A 17,528-nucleotide genomic window follows, 5' to 3' on the forward strand; every position below is an offset into this window, starting at 1 on the left:
CCCATTACTATTAAATTTTCGTCTCCCTTCACTATCTGAATAATTTCTTTTATTTCATCGTACATTTCTTCAATTTCTTCATCATCTGCAGAGCTAGTTGGCATATAAACTTGTACTACTGTAGTAGGTGTGGGCTTCGTATCTATCTTGGCTACAATAATGCGTTCACTATGCTGTTTGTAGTAGCTTACTCGCATTCCTATTTTCCTATTCATTATTAAACCTACTCCTGCATTACCCCTATTTGATTTTGTGTTTATAACCCTGTAGTCACCTGACCAGAAGTCTTGTTCCTCCTGCCACCGAACTTCACTAATTCCCACTATATCTAACTTTAACCTATTCATTTCCCTTTTTAAATTTTCTAACCTACCTGCTCGATTAAGGGATCTGACATTCCACGCTCCGATCCGTAGAACGCCAGTTTTCTTTCTCCTGATAACGACATCCTCCTGAGTAGTCCCCGCCCGGAGATCCGAATGGGGGACTATTTTACCTCCGGAATATTTTACCCAAGAGGATGCCATCATCATTTAATCATACAGTAAAGCTGCATGTCCTCGGGAAAAATTACGGCTGTAGTTTCCCCTTGCTTTCAGCCGTTCGCAGTACCAGCACAGCAAGGCCGTTTTGGTTAATGTTGCAAGGCCAGATCAGTCAATCATCCAGACTGTTGCCCCTGCAACTACTGAAAAGGCTGCTGCCCCTCTTCAGGAACCACACGTTTGTCTGGCCTCTCAACAGATACCCCTCCGTTGTGGTTGCACCTACGGTACGGCCATCTGTATCGCTGAGGCACGCAAGCCTCCCCACCAACGGCAAGGTCCATGGTTCATGGGGGGGTAATAATATTATTAATAATAATAGATTGGCGTCATTGGCCGAGAGGCCCCTGACGGGACAGGTCCGGCCGCCTTGGTGCAGGTCTTATTACATTCGACGCCACATTGGGCGACCTGCGCGCCGGATGGGGATGAAATGATGATGGAGACAACACAACACCTAGTCCCTGAGCGGAGAAAATCCGCGACCCAACCGAGAATCGAACCCGGCTCGTAGGACATCACGTTCGTTGCATCTGCTAGTGGCGGACGTCGCAAGAGACTCGTTTCAGTCCGACGTTGATCCATTAACTCAGTTTTTTTTTAATTACAGAGGGCAGCTAATCCTCTGACCGAACACGCTGAGTTACCGTGTCGGCTCCACTCAGTTATCGGGGCGGACATAATAACAGATAATAGTATTGAAGCAACTAAGGGACGACATAAATTATAAGAATGCCATGAAATTATAAACTAGAAACTATTACATCGTTAAACAGTGTTTATGAGTGTTTTAGAACATATCACACCTCTACTGTCTCCCCCCCCCCCCTCCCCCGTGGAAAGATACGGATCTAGTATCGGAGAGAAGCACTGACCATACCATGGCGTAAAATATTCTATGTAACTTAAGATAGACAAACCAAATTACTTCATATCCACCAGGGGCAGATAATTTAATTTGGGTAGTCTGCGTTAAGGGCATGAAATATACTATTTCACAAAATGTGTAGCATCGTCGGATGCCAGTGTAACTTCGTACACCTACACACTTTCAGCGGGTATGTAAGTAATTAAGAATTGCTACTCGCTGTGACACACAGAACAGCCATCAGAGTGCATCATTGTCGTTCATGTTTAGTGTTATTACCAGGCCTTGTAGGGCTTATGAGACAGATGTTCAGTGATCAATAATCGCTGTGAAAGACACGGATGATGTGCTGTGCGCGGCGTACTTCAAAGTGCTCACAGTGGTGGCGCCACAAGAGATGGCAGCAGTCATACCGCTGGAGTCGACGGAGCCAATCAGGATGCGGCCCCACGTGATTAAGTCACGTCGTCGCAGTCCGGAAGGGGAGTGGTCTGGTGAGCCTCCTGGAGTACGGAGCAGGTCTCCTCAGTCGCGACGCTGTTACTGTTCACGGTACGTACACTGTGGCTACGGACCTGAGTACGAGTGATTACACTTTCACCTTTTTTTTCACAATAAATCTTCTAAGTTGTAATTAATTCCAACTTTCCATATGGTAGTTTGTACCTGGGAGATGCGACATATTCGTGTGTGACACTGTTATTAACACGTGACAGAGTTTGAATGGTGCCTCAATGTGGCTCTTCATTTGGCCGGCTGGTCGAATACCGTGCAGTCTCCAGATTTGTGCCGAATTCGGCTGTGACTGTATTCCGATGTTTAACTTCATGGAAACGCGAAGACAGGCATACTCGACGACAAGGCTCGCCGACCACGTCTGCCCACCTCAAGGGAAGATCGCCGTATTGTGCACCATCGTAATCCCTACACAGCAGCGCCAACGATCGAGTAGAAGAAATGGACTCCCTGCAATATTCGGTGTCTTTCTCCACAGTTAGCTGGAGACTAGAAGCTGCCCATGCATACACTTCTGTTAACACCGCAACACAGACGGTTGCGTTTGTACTGTTGCGGTGACTGGGAACCGTGGACTGCTGGTGAATGGCATCGCATTGTGTTCAGAGGAAAATAACAATTCTGCAGTACGCTGAATGATCATCGTTGGCGAGTGTGACAGCGGCCTGGCGAGAGCTCCTATTCTTCCAGTGCTCTGGAAAGTCATAACAGTGTTGCTGCTGCTGACATCGTAGTGTAGGCGGCCACTTCAGGTCACGGTCTGGTGGTAATGGAGTGAACTGTGACGGTACAACCGTACGGCCAGCGGGAGTGGCCGAGCGGTTCTAGGCGCTACAGTCTGGGACCGAGTGACCGCGCGACCGCTACGGCTGCAGGTTCGAATCCTGCCTCGGGCATGGGTGTGTGTGATGTCCTTAGGTTAGTTATGTTTAAGTAGTTCTAAGTTCTAGGGGACTGATGACCTCAGCAGTTAAGTCCCATAGTGCTCAGAACCATTTGAACGAGCCGGCCGCGGTGGTCTCGCGGTTCTAGGCGCGCAGTCCGGAACCGTGCGACTGCTACGGTCGCAGGTTCGAATCCTGCCTCGGGCATGGATGTGTGTGGTGTCCTTAGGTTAGTTAGGTTTAAGTAGTTCTAAGTTCTAGGGGACTGATGACCACAGCAGTTGAGTCCCATAGTGCTCAGAGCCATTTGAACCATTTTTTGAACCATTTGAACGACCGCACGTTGCGGACATGCTGGATCCTCATGTTACGTTTTATGCGAAAGTATCGTACTGCCATTTTTTGAAAGGACAATGCTCATCCGCATACGGTATGTGTCTCTATGAACTGTCTGACTGATGTTGAGGTACTCCCGTGGCCAACAAGGTCTCCAGATCTGTCTATGATAGATCGCGTGTGGGACCACCTTAGAATTCAGCTCTCCCCCTGTGCCTGTATGCACGATATCGAGTTGCAATAGTTGTCGGCCACCTTGCTCTAAGAGAGGATACAATGGCTTTCCCAATAGAATCAGTGTTCGAACCCGCGTCAGAGGAGGTGGAACGCCATACTGACAAGTGGATTCATTATCTCAAGTTCCCTGTAAATTTGATTCAGTACTGTGATCACTGAGGTACCATGACAGCCCGTGAAGTAACATTTCGTTTCCTCCTCCGCTATTGGGTTGTTCACCTGTCCGGCAGTGTATATTCTGGGCCAGTTTTATTTGTCCGCCCTGTAGTTGTGTTGCTCCGCTTTCGGCTGCTGCGATCCCAGAGGCCGCCACCAACACGCCACGTGGGGACGGGAGTCCGCCCACTACAAATCCGTCAGTTCGTATATTGTTATTGAAGCCTCTCTACGTTGTGATATACAACTATTCCGACGCTTACTGCACCTGGACTTTGTTGTGGAACTTGAAAAGTTTCCCTGGGCTGAAATCAAATACTTGAAAGTCAATTAACACACTGTACTTAATAACAATGCTGTAATAAAGATTTTTGAAGTTATTAACTAATCATATTAATTGAATCAACTGTGTGTTTTGGTGAAACACTGTAAATTAACTAAACAGACACTATTTTACCTTGTTTCACAAATTTTGTTATGGTTACTGCACAACCTAGGTTTCCGGTTATAAGTAATGTAGTCCAAAATGGGCTTATAAACCGAAACCTAGGTTGTGCAGTAATCATAATACAACCACTGTTTGTTTAGTTAATTATCAGTTAATAATCAATATCTGTAGAAAATAAATCGTTGGGTGAAGTCGTTGATTTCATGCTGTTGCTGTAGAACAGAGAAATGTAAAAATCCTGGTATAACAACAACTGACCTAAGCGGGCCAAATGCCACACATGATTTTGAGATTCGCTGTAATTTCTTTCTTTCTTGAAGTCATCCAAGAAATGAAACAAGCTATGGTACAACTGAACTAATTTGGCATACTGTGTGCCTCGCCGGCCGCGGTGGTCTCGCGGTTCTAGGCGCGCAGTCCGGAACCGTGCGACTGCTACGGTCGCAGGTTCGAATCCTGCCTCGGGCATGGATGTGTGTGATGTCCTTAGGTCAGTTAGGTTTAAGTAGTTCTAGGGGACTGATGACCCTTGCAGTTGAGTCCCATAGTGCTCAGAGCCATTTGAACCATTTGAACTGTGTGCCTCTAAGAATAGATCACATATTTACAAATCAGATCGGCAGAGAGGCCACCTCGAAAGATTGAGCATAACTGGCAGACAACAGTGGCCCGCATGGGCCGGTACTGCAAACTTTTTCTACTCTGCTTAATGGCCGAATGGCGCATGGAAAGAATTATTGTAGGTAAACCTCCGTGTTAGCTTCGATTTGTCCGATATTCTCACTTTTACCGTTTTACGAGACGAATGAGGGACGAAATAATGTTGTCCACTTGTTCCAGTACTCGTTCCCTTGAAATTTAAGTAATAAAACTCTCCGTGCTGCACAACGCCTCTCTTGTAGCACCTGCCACTGGAGTTTGCTGCGCATCTCCGTAACGCAGTCGCCTTTACAAAGCGAGAAATACGCTGTCTTCTTTGGGTCTTGCGTATTTTTAATACTTTTTATTAGGTCGTTTTCATGTCTGTTTGTTCGGTACAAATTTTGCAATTGATTTTAATCTGACTTCTCGATGCCCTAGAGACTTGTAACTATCAACATAGCTCAGAACTGGAATACAGTGCAATATGAACTCGCTTGCTTGTTCGGTGTGTGGTGGAAGGTACTTTGTTTACCACTGTCGTTTCTCGCAGAGTCAGAGACTTCAAACTTCCAACATGGCTCAGAACTCGATGACCGTGTAAGATTAACCCGATTTTGTATCTTGAGTGCACCGCATGGCCCGTCGTATATTACTGCTGTTTCCACAATTTCCTGTTTCGTGGTAAGAATGGTTGCTGGTAAGTCCCGTGTGAGCTCGATTGTGCCTGATGTTTATCATCGACAACTTTTTGTGAGATAATCGTAAAACGAAGAGAAATTGAAATAATCCCGAATTTTACCACTCCACTCTGTTGTAATCTACATCGACGTTCATCTACGTTCATACTCCGCAAGCCACCCAATGGCGTGTGGCGGAGGGCACTTTACGTGCCACTGTCATTACCTCCCTTTTCTGTTCCAGTCGCGTATGGTTCGCGGGAAGAACGACTGTCTGAAAGCCTCCGTGCGCGCTCTTCTCGAAATGTTCGAAATCGATGAAAAATTGGACGCACACGCGACTAAAAAGCAGTAAACAATTATTTAAATAATTTACTTATATGACACGGTTTTAAAACAAACTAAAAAGTATGAAATAATTCCTCTTGGCCTCATATAAAGATAGTCCTGAAAATTTACGCTTGTGAATTTTTAATAGCTATGAAAATAACTGCAGAATTCAAAACAAAAAGCATGCGACGCATCCAATACATAATTGATGCACGAAAAGTTCATCTCCTCACTATTATCTGCGACATGCACCCCACGTTGTTCTTTTTAAATCCTGGAAGTATGTTCATAGCTATTAAAAATTCACAAGCAAAAATTTTCAGGGCTATCTGTAGAGGGTTAGGAATCTGCATGGGGCTAGGAGAAATTATTTTATACTTTTTAGTTCGTTTTAAAAGAGTATTATACTAAAAAGTTTTTATTCAAATAATAATCTTCTATTAATCCAATCTGGCGAGCGTCCCAGGCTGATGAACAGAGTTAGAAGTTCAAGGTTTTGTAACGCTACAGCATTTTAATAGTATAGTATTACAGCATAGAATTGTCAACCATTGATTACTAGTTTCGGCTGAGCAATCACCCATCTTCAGATTAATTAATAAAAAGAGTGGAGTGTCTAATCACAAAACTGAATGAAGACAAATTGTCATCGATGTGACACACGATTGCGTACGAAACTTAGTAAAGGAAAAGTTTTGCATATTACAAATCGATTATACATTACGTAAGCTATACCTTTCTTATTCAAACACGTTAGGACGTCACACACCCTGTACAGTAGCATTGTCCACCTAATAACATCATGTTTTATGTACCCGATACAGAGCAGTGAACAGACTTGCACCCGTAACGTAGTTCCAGCCAGTAACAGTGCTGTGTGACCAGTTCAGAGCAACGAGCAGTCTAGTAATCAATGATTGTTAAAACATTGCGATTTGGGCTGTTAGAGGACTTAATATAAAAAATTTGTAACGTTTAACATTTTCATAGAACGCTTGTCTCCACCTTGACCACGTTAGGAAATAACCGACAAACAATGCTCAAGAAATGACCAAATAAGGTTTCTAAGCTATTTCTTTCATGAGTGAAATAAATTTCCTTGAGAGTCTTTCAATCAGTATCAATCTAGCATCTCCTTTTCCTACTGCTTGTTTTTAAGTGGTTATTCCACTTTAGGTAACCCCTTACGGTTGCTCCTAGGTATTTTGCAGTGGTTACTGTTTGCAATGATTTGTCGGCAATAGTTCAGCGTCTCTTTATGGGCAGTGCGTTACAGTTGTTTAAGTCCCAGGTCAACTAACAGTTCCTGCGTCAGTTATCGATCCCCTGCAGACCTTCCTGCAACTGGGTCTTCTGGTGTTGCTGCAGTCGTATAGACAACAGCATCGTTCGCTAAAAGCCTCATGGATCTGCCGAAGTTATCCTCTACAGTATGCATGCATATTGTAAGAAACAGCGGCCCTATAATAATTCCTTGATGAGCATCCGAAATTGATTTAACATTTGTCGATTTTGTTCTGTTAAAAGTGACGTGTTGAGTTCTGTCAGCAAGGAAGGCCTGAATTCACTGACGGCCCGACACTCAGTAAGCTCGTAGTTTGTCCATTAAACGACAGTGCGAAGCTCTGCCTAAGACCTTACAGACAACAACCAAACCGGCATCCATCTGAGCGTCAGTTCTCCCTAGAATTCCTTTTGAACAAAACGACTGCATTTCGTGCATACTTTGTCGCCTTTTTCCGCGTTCACTGATTAAATCTATTGTGCACGCTTTCCACACAACTCGACAGAATTCGCAGAAAATCGCTGTCATAACTACTGTTCATTTTTGAAATATACGGAGTGCTGGGAGTATAGGTAAAGGTATTGTGATCATTGGTACCTTAAGATATACCAACTTAAGTGCGTTAGTTGTTTTTTCTCTGCATCTAACAGCCTTCCCCCAGACACGTCACAATTTACTACCTGATGTTTTCTGCACGGTCGTAACTGCACCAAGAATAAGCATGGCAGCACACTCTCTCCGTTTTGATTCGACGCGTCCACACTTTAATACCTGACCTGCTGTCCAGTGCAAAATAAACGGTTTGCTTGTACCATGCGCACTTGGAGGTAATAACTAACCTAAAAACATACCACTCGTTCAAAAATGTTCAAATGTGTTGAATTATTAAGGGACCAAACTGCTGAGGTCACCGGTCCCTAGACTTACACACTACTCAAACTAACTTCATTTAACTTATGCTAAGAACAACACACACACCCATGCCCGAGGGAGGACCCGAACCTTCGGCGGGGTACTACGCAATCCAATGACATGGCGCCTCTAACCGCGCGGTCACTCTGCGCGTCCATACCATTCGTAACAGCTACAATTATTACTCTGCATATGAAGTAAATACCGATAGAATGTTGATCAGTACACTGTCCTCAGTCATCAATGGAAATAGCCACATTTATACCCCAAACACCCTGTACATATATGCAGGTAAACGGGATTTCCGAGTGAAGATAAGAAAACAACGAAGTGCCTGTAGGTGGGAAAAAAAAGAACTGATGTTTTGAGACGGAAAATGAAATACTGCTTTGGAGAAAAAAGGAATGGGAAAAGAAAACACAAAATGCTGAGTTGTGTTAACAAAAGTTTTTTATCAGACTTTCATAAATATAATTTGTTTCTAACCACTGCACAGCAAATATCCACGGGCTTGAGACGTTATATCTGAAATATATCGCTCCGCGATTACATTGGGGAATATCCCCCCGTCCCTTAGAGCTGCGTCGCCTGATGGAATCGTAGGCTGGAGGCATCTGGCCCCCCGCCACGGAACGAATCAGATCAGATTCAGCCCTCCGAGATTGTGATACGGCACACGAGCTGCCGGCAGCAGCAGACGTCCATGAGAAAGTTGCTCCCTGTCCTCGTAGATCCGATCGCGGTGCTTGTATGCCCTGACTATAATGCCTATATAGAATGATTCAGCAGGCCCTACCGATGTCGTTTTATGCATCCTGTTGTGCTATATCTGGTGTTCAAAAACAACGCGGGAAATTTTCATATTAGTCCTATAGGAAAAAACGAACAGGACGGTTCTGTAGGAAATTTACTTATTTATTCATACTCAATCTCACGACCCCTAAAAGCGCGATCCGTTTTTGGACTTGAAATTTCATATAGGTTAAATTTTGTACTGGGATACGTTTTCGCTAGAGGTCATAGTTTTCGAGTTCTTCGAAAAAAACGTACGAAAGATACCTTCAAGAGCACCCCCATTCTTACACACAGCCCCCACTGGACAGGATTTCTAGTATGTTGTTCATAGCACTCTCTCCTACCATTGCACAAGAATTAACTTCTACACGAATTACTCCCCACATTCGACCTTTGGTCTTTGTGTGGCCTTATTACACCACCTGCTTAGTCGAGCAGTTACAAATTAGAAAACTGATGTTTGTGTAAATTTTAACAGTTTTGTGACTTTTGACTGCATAACAAACAAACAATTACATCGTTTTATGCGTCAACCCTTCTGACTATGCAACTACTGTGCTTCTAAGGACTAAGTCTGGATATAATTGACTTTTGTAAACGTTAACGCTGAAACTAATTACGCTGACGTTTTTCTTTCATTCCCCTCTTGGGCACATTTAAATTAATAATATGATGACGAAATAGCTGGCCCGTTATGCTGGTGGCGTAACAGCTCAGACAACAGAGACGAAAAATCTTCGAATATCAGGAATAACTGGTGAAGTCGGAAATTTTTGTGCAGTGAGAGGCGGTAGTGTCTCAAATAACATCGAGAAATCGTGACTAGTGAGGAATGAGTGTGGTGGAGGTGCGCTTGGAGATCACTTTTACACATCTTTTTTTTTTAGTTATTCGAAAAGCGTGGCCTCCAGTGAAAACGTACCCCAGTATAAAATTTAACTATGTCAATTTTCCTAGTCTGCACGTAGCGAGTGAGAATATGAAAACCCCGCGCGTGGTTTTTGAAGGCCAGATATAACACTGCGGACTGCGTAAAACGACATTGGTAGGGGCAGCTGAATCAGGCTGTATAGTGCAATTAAAGTTATGAATACAGTTTCAGTCCTTACTAAAGATACGGCAAATTATAACACCGAGAAGGATACATATGACTGAAATGAATTAGACATATCAGATTAGATATGAGGGTGCGTCAAAAAGGAATGCCTTTTGTGTTATAAATAATTTAATGATTCAACATATAAAAGCGCAATTAGTGCTGATCATAGTCTGAACTGTCCTCTACACAACACTACCGTTCAACATAGGCACCATGCATTTCTACGCATTTGCGCCATCGTTAACCAAGTCATGAAAACAATTTCGGAAAAAATAATGTTTTGCTTCTTGACCCATGATTTTAAAGTTGTTTTAACCTCGGCCACGAAGAAACCGTATGGGAACACTGTAACGTGCTACGCTGGGTAAAGAGGTTTGGAAACGGAGAAAGGGCACTTCAGATAAATCGTGCAGCGGCCAGTCTACACGACCCATCACAGATGCCAAACAACGACGTGGCGATTAAGTGATTCGAGGAGACCTACGTGTTACATTATTCAGGCTTAAAGAATTCAGTCCTGGTGGACTGATAAGGCAGGGAATGAGGAGGTTCTCCGCAGAATCGGCGAGGAAAGTAATACGTGGAAAACATTGAGAAGAAGAAGGAACAGAATGATAGGACATCTATTAAGACATCAAGGAAGATCTTCCATGATACTAGAGGAAGCTGTAGAGGGTAAAAAAATCTGTAGAGGTAGATTGGGACACATCCAGCAAATAGCTGGGGACGTAGGTTGTAAGTGCTGCTCTGAAACCAGTCAGAAGAATGACGACTCAGAGACTGAAATCATGGAATGGAATCAAAGACAGACGGGATATTTTCCTTGGAAATCCAGATTCATGCTGTGTTGAAGCCCCTCAAATAGTCAGAGCTTTCCGTTAAATAATAATATTTAAAATTTAAAGGAATGTACCTATCCATTTTAAATTTTGATACGTTACTTAGTTTAGATTCAATGAATTTTTGGGTCAATTTTATATATTTAATCTCGTTGGATTGAGCAAGGAGAACTGTCAGTAACACAGAAGTTTCTGTATGCGAAGTTTCGATTTGATGGCATTAATCGCTAATTCAGTAATTAAAACCATAATAAGTAGTAGTCGTTGCTCGTTTGAAAGTTGCTAGTTCGTTAGGCTTTCCTGCTCCACTTACAGCAGGTACCAAGCGGGTGCAGTCAGCACGGTTCCTCCCTGGTCTGTGGGGTCTGGAGGCGCCGGCGCCAGCGGGCTGGTAGCGACGGTGCAGTCTCCCGTTTTTTGGAAACTGAGCTGATGAAAGTGCGTCTACACATCGACTCGATCTGACTTTGTGTGAGTTAGATACTTGTGGGGATAGTCGTTCTGGTTAGGGCAAAGCAGATAAACCGTTGGAACGTCCCCTTAGAAAAATTTATGAATGATGGTGCTGCTAAACCCCTTACGTTATTTGATTTTCAAACAGCTGAGCAAAACTGAGTTTACTCAGACATTTCTCTCTTTACTTATTCTGATCATCACTAAATTGACACACAATATTTCTAGCGCAACGCAATCTGACTTCCAATAATCCCTACAAAAGAATGGCCCTGACTAACAATAAGCTATACCTTTCATGAATCACTTACAAAAATCTTCGTTACTCGAACTACTGCAATACAGCGAGCGCCAATACTGCCAGCTAAATAAAAGATTCTAACTACTGAAGGCACTAACGACTGATAGGCATAGTTAGCAAATGAAAGACTTTGATAGAGAACAAACAATGTATTTACCTTAATAGTGTTCAAAATTATATATATATATATATATCAGTTCATGCCATCCAGTCATACAAATTTACTGTCTCTGATGGACACACGTCCAGATTATCCGCTCTCAAAGCCCCGCCACCTCACTCCCCACATCCAACATTGCTGGCGGCTCACCTCCAACTGCGCAACGCTACGCGCTATTCAGAGCCAACTGCCCAACACTACAATAGCAAATTCCAATAATGCAAACCAGCCACAGACTGCACACAGCTCAGTCAGTGATTTTCATACAGAGCGCTACGTGGCGTTACCAACATAACCTAAACAGCCTACTTACACCTTTAGTAGAGTGCCCTAGGGCATCCTTCCTCGTGTCTCGATTCTCTTAACCACCCACCGCCGCCCAGGCCACTGCAACTCGTGATTTAGTCGCGCTGCCGCCTACGCTCCAGATCTGTCGGCCAAACTAAGTAACAGTCCTATGACGGCAATTCCATATCCAGTGAAGTCTCAATCTCGTTAGGGCAGCCATTGCTCTTTCCAACCTACTGCACATACTTTTTGGCCTTTGTGAGTTTTAATTTTAGTGTGACTAAATGTTCTTCGTGCCAGGAATAAGCTGTAGTCAGATCATCAACTAGTTAGATGAATAGCCGTCGTTCCTAACCACGTTGCTTGTGGTGGGACAGACACTATTGTCCACTTGTGATAATTTTTGTGTTAAATGATTGCCACGAATCCTTAGAATGCAATATCTGTTTTGTACAGTAAACGTTACTACTCATATATTGTGACCTTGGTTACCCTTCCGTTTCGACCCCCGTGTTTGTTGAGCACTGCAGTAGCTCATTTTCATGTCTGGCTACTTACAATGCTATTTTGTAGAACCCTTTATCACTGTAGCGCCTTCCTTTCTGCTTTCAGGCCAGCCACGGTCATTTCTGGAACGAAACCCCCGTTCAAAAATGGTTCAAATAGCTCTGAGCACTATGGGACTCAACAACTGGGGTCATCAGTCCCCTAGGACTTAGAACTACGTAAACCTAACTATCCTAAGGACATCACACACATCCATGCCCGAGGCAGGATTCGAACCTACGACCGTAGCCGTCGCAAGGTTCCAAACTGAAGCGCCTAGAACCACACCGTCCGGCGGTTCCTGCAAGTATGTGAGGTAGGGGGCACACCGAAACGTTAAGATTATTTTCGTTTCGTTTTGGAATCTGGTACTTCCATTCAAAAATTAATGCTGTCGTGTATGATCCAAATACGTTAGACGCGTAGCTGCAACAAAAAAAATCGAAAAGTGTGCAGTCCCTCAGAGGTACACTGTCTAGCCACAATAATATGACCACCTGTCAAAGCCTGAATTACCACCTTTTGCTGAGTGGACTGTTGCGAGACATGCAGGAACAGAGTCAATGAGGTTTCCTCAAGGTACCGACAGGGATGTTGAGACATACCGACTCCAGTGCCGTGGCGGCTTCGTTAACTTTCCAGTTGAGGGTCCATGGCGCAAACAGCTTGATCAAGGTGGTCCCACAGATTCTCCATTGGATTTAAATCGTGGGAGTTTGGCGACCAGGACAGTACAGTTAACTGATCCTGGTGCTCTTCGTACCATGCACGTAAACTGCGAGCTGTATGATACATTGCATTCTCTTGATGGTAGAGGCCACAGTGCTGAGAAAAAACAGACTGCATGGCCAGGGTTCGATTCCCGGCTGGACCGGGGATTTTCTCCGCTCCGGAACAGGGTGTTGTGTTGTCTTCATCATCATTTCATCCCCATCCGACGCGCGCGCAGGTCGCCCAGTGTGGCGTCGAATGTAATAAGACCTGCACCCAGCGGGCCGGACCTGCCCCGTAAGGGGCATCCCGGCCAATGAGGCCAAACGCTCATTTCATTTCCATGGAACAATGATCAACTCTGAAGTGTATTGTACTACTCTCAGGAAATTGAAGAAACAACTTCAGCGTGTTCATCGCCACAAGAATGCAAGCGAACTTCCCCTTCTCCATGACAACGCAAGACCTCACAAAATGTTGCGCACCCGAGAGGGGCTCACAAAACCTCATCTGACAGTTTTTCGTCAGCCACTCTACAGGCCGGATCACGCACCTTCCGACTTCGATCTGTTTGGTTCAATGAGTATGCTCTCAGCGGTTAGCAGTACGCAAGCGATGCGGAGGTCATTAATGCAGCAGGACGCTGGCCCCGATGCCGACGAGTTAAGTGATTCCAGTAAGGAGGTGTGAGGCCGACGCATTGAACGGAGATGAAAAATAGGTTTATGTAGCCAAAAGAGTGGGAGCGTATTGACGTCCGCCGGGTCAATCATGGTTCGCATATCGAATGTTTGTAAAAAAAATCTTTCAGAGTTTCTCTTCAAAATGTAATATGTATGAAATCTGTACAATGTTTAGCTCTTGTGCAATAAATAACTGAAAGTGTTTCCGTACTTCATGTACACCCTGTATATAGATAGCGGTACTACCGCGCACACAAGCTATAAAAGGGTAGTGCATAGGCGCAACTGTCATTTGTACTCAAATGATTCATTTGGAAAGGTTTCGGACGTGATTATAGCCGCACAGCAGGAATTAACAGACTTTGAACACGGAATAGCAATTGGAGCTACAAGCGTGGGACATTCCATTTCGGAAATAGGGAGTTCAATATTCAGAGATTCACAGAGTCAAGAGTGTGGCGGTAATACCTCATTTCAGGCATTACCTCTCCCCACGGACAACTCAGTGACCGACAGGGCTTCTTTAACGACAGAGAACAGCGGCGTTTTAGCAGAGTTGTCAGTGCTAACAGACAAGGAACACTGCGTGAAATAACCACAGAAATCAATGTGGGGACGTACCACCAAGTGCGGCGGAATTTGGCGTCGGTGGGCTATGGCAGCAGACGACCGACGCGACTGCCTTTACAGACAGCAAACCGCCTGCAGCTCATTTCCTTGGTCGCGACCATTTCGGTTGGACCATATAAGACTGAAAAACCGTGTCCTGGTCAGATAAGTCCAGATTTCAGTTGATAACTGATGGTGGGTTTCGAGTGTGGATCCTCTGGTCCAGCTGAACCGATATTGACTGAAAATGGTGATGTTCTGCTACTTGGATACCATTTGCAGCCATTCGAGGACTGCATGTTATGGATGGCAATGCGCCATGTCACCGGACCACAATCGTTCGCGATTAGTTTGAAGTTCGAGTGAATGATTTAGCAACCCAGACCGCCCGACATGAATCCCATCGAACATTTCTGAGACATAATCGAGAGGGGAATTTGTTCACAAAATCCTGCACTGGCAACACTTTCTATAGAGGCAGCATAGCTCAATATTTCAGAAGGGGACTTCCAACGACTTGAAGAGTCCACACAACGTCGAGCTGCTCCACTACGCCCAGCAAAAGGAGGTCCGACACGATATTTGTCACCTCAGAGTATATTCTCTCTACATTCCAGCTTTCACTTCGTTGCTTGCCGGCGTGACTGCTGCGGTAGCAGGTTCGAATCTTGCCTCGGGCATGGATGTGTGTGATGTCCTTAGGTTAGTTAGGTTCAAGTAGTTCTAAGTTCTAGGGGACTGATGACCTCAGATGTTAAGTCCCATAGTGCTCAGAGCCATTTCAACCATTTGAACTTCGTTGCTTACTTGTCTACTCCTCAAGTTTCTCTTTAATGTCCTGTAGGGGGCGTCTACCTTCCTTTAGTCATTCATGATTGTACAGCCTTGGATACGTCTTCTATCCATTCGTGCTCAGGCATTTTGCACTCCCCGTGGATCGCATTTCTTAGGCGTCTGTATTCGTCTGTATTCATTTTCGCCTGATTCGTTTGTTGCATTTTCATAGTCTGTCATTTCGTCAATTAGATTTAATATTCACTGTGTTATCCACTGATTTCTACTAAGCCTTGTCTTTTTGCCTAATGTGATCTTCTGCTGACTTCCCTCCTCCGCCTCTCAAATCTATCCATTCGTCTTCTCTTACACTCCTGTCTCCTGTTTCAATCCAATTTTGGCTCATGCTTCCTGTCAATTCTCGACAACCTCTGGTTCCTTCAATTTGTTCAAGTCGCATCTTCATAATTTCCTATCTTTCTGAGACTTCATCGATTTTAGTCTACTGTTCATAACCAAGAAATTGGGGTACAGTCCACACAGCCCTTGGAATTTTTTTCCATTACAAAATCTGATTTCGGAGGTTTTGCTTTTCCATTACATAACGAGTCTCAATCTTCCCTGTGTCCCCAGCTGTCTTTCACCAACACAATGTTCTTTATGATTCTTAAACAAAGCGTTAGTAATGACTAAATTTTGTTCCATGTACAATTTTATCAGGCAGATTCCTCCTTCACTACCTTGCCCCAGTCCATGCTTTCCCGTTATTTTTCCTTGTCTTCTTTTCCTTATATTGAATTCCTGTCACCTATCACAATTGAATTTTCATCTCCTTTAACTACCTGTATAATTTATTTTATCTCACCATACATTTTCTCAGTCTCTTCATCATCTGAATAGCTAGTTGCGACATCAGCTGTTACAACTATGGTGAGTGTCATGCGTCTTCCTTGGCTAGGGCAACGCGTTCACTATGCTGTTCATGGTAGCTTACCTGCATTACTGTTTTCTTATTCATTATTAAAACTGTTACTGCATTAATCCTATTCGATTTTGTGTGAAACTCCAACCTGTCCATACCCCTTTCTAAGTTTTCTTGCCTACTTACCGGATTAAGAGATCTTACATATCATGCTCCGAATCGTAAAAAGCCAGTTTTGTTTGCTGCTACGATCAAATGTATTGCCTCTCGGCCCTACTTCGTATGACATAGATACGTGATCAGTTTCGACTGTGCAAACTATTTGCTGTATTTCAACACATCAGAAAAGGCTTAGAAAAATTATTTCATATGCGTGTACGAACTCACGTTTAAGTGATCATATTTTTTGGTAACAAGTAAACAGTGAGACGCCTAATACAACGTCGGAGCCCCATTTGGCGGTTTTTGTAACGTAACAGAGAGTTCTGGGAACATTTTCCTTTCCGTCTCCGCAATAAGTTGGCACATGTTTGCGAGAAGTTTTAACGTCAGTATTAACAGGAGTTATACGACTGTTTCTGTCTCTTCAAGAACTTTCCACTGTCGTTCAGAAAAGTATAATTTTCGTTTTTTTTATAAAATATTTGGTTCAATGTCTTGTTTGATACGTTAAGAGTATTACTCACACAACGAAATTACTTGCCCTTCCGCGCAATATCATGGGATGAAAATGTAGATTACAGACATTAAGACATTCACGAAATAAAATGTTACATTTTAACGTGACTCCCTTTGTATATTCGCATCAACACAGCATCAGCGCTCCTTCTCTTCTCCATCAATGTTAGATGCTGATATATTTTATCTTTATGAAAAAAACAGCGAAAAATACTCCTATCGGAGCACAAAAAAGACAAATATGCCCTTGAAAGTGAGGTACCAGCTGCGTTATTTTACCTTCCTCAGCATTTTTAAGAAAAATTTCCAAAAATGTTTTTCAACACGCTCTTTTTGACATGCAACACATCTCACACTTCCACGAGCTCGCTTAACTGTAGCTCTTTCACGCCCACTACACCATAGTCATAAGTCGCTCAAACCCATCCACTTCCACTGGCCCAATCTCCCACATTCAGCGCAACGCATTGCCAATAATCTTTTTGTGTCTCTCTGTCACTGTCTCCTACATATACATCTACATACATACTCCGCAATCCACCATACGGTGCGTGGCGGAGGGTACCTCGTACCACAACTAGCATCTTCTCTCCCTGTTCCACTCCCAAACAGAGCGAGGGAAAAATGACTGCCTATATGCCTCTGTACGAGCCCTAATATTTCTTATCTTATCTTTGTGATCTGTAAGTTGGCGGCAGTAAAATTGTACTGCAGTCAGCCTCAAATGCTGGTTCTCTAAATTTCCTCAGTAGCGATTCACGAAAAGAACGCCTCCTGTCCTCTAGAGAGTCCCACCCGAGTTCCTGAAACATTTCCGTAACACTCACGCGATGA

The 17,528-nt window shown here is 43.8% G+C and overlaps 1 protein-coding gene across 6 annotated transcripts in view; it reads left to right on the forward strand.

Moving 5' to 3' along the window:
- Positions 1–17,528, forward strand: part of LOC126266835 (uncharacterized) — a 333,171-nt gene that overhangs the window by 260,509 nt on the left and 55,134 nt on the right. The window contains exon 1 of one of the 6 annotated variants that reach the window (XM_049971402.1): positions 1,927–1,965. The exons of the other annotated variants lie outside the window; for them this stretch is intronic. The gene's annotated coding sequence lies outside the window, so the exon portion shown is untranslated. Of the gene's footprint in view, positions 1–1,926; positions 1,966–17,528 lie in introns of those variants that run through there. 6 annotated transcript variants of the gene reach the window in all.

This window comes from Schistocerca gregaria, chromosome 4 (assembly GCF_023897955.1).
Source record: "Schistocerca gregaria isolate iqSchGreg1 chromosome 4, iqSchGreg1.2, whole genome shotgun sequence".
NCBI classification, from domain to species: domain Eukaryota; kingdom Metazoa; phylum Arthropoda; class Insecta; order Orthoptera; family Acrididae; genus Schistocerca; species Schistocerca gregaria.